This window comes from Procambarus clarkii, chromosome 40, assembly GCF_040958095.1.
Source record: "Procambarus clarkii isolate CNS0578487 chromosome 40, FALCON_Pclarkii_2.0, whole genome shotgun sequence".
Taxonomy (NCBI): domain Eukaryota; kingdom Metazoa; phylum Arthropoda; class Malacostraca; order Decapoda; family Cambaridae; genus Procambarus; species Procambarus clarkii.
In genome coordinates, this window is record NC_091189.1 from 23214983 (window position 1) to 23215226 (window position 244).

The window sequence follows — 244 nt, forward strand, 5'->3', positions numbered from 1 at the left end:
GTGGTTGTGGTGGTGGTTGTGGTGGTGGTTGTGGTAGTGGTTGTTGTGGTGGTTGTTGTGGTGGTTGTGGTGGTGGTTGTGGTAGTGGTTGTGGTGGTGGTTGTGGTAGTGGTTGTGGTGGTGGTTGTGGTGGTGGTTGTTGTGGTGGTTGTGGTGGTTGTGGTGGTGGTTGTGGTGGTGGTTGTTGTGGTGGTGGTTGTTGTGGTGGTTGTGGTGGTGGTTGTGGTGGTGGTTGTGGTGGTGG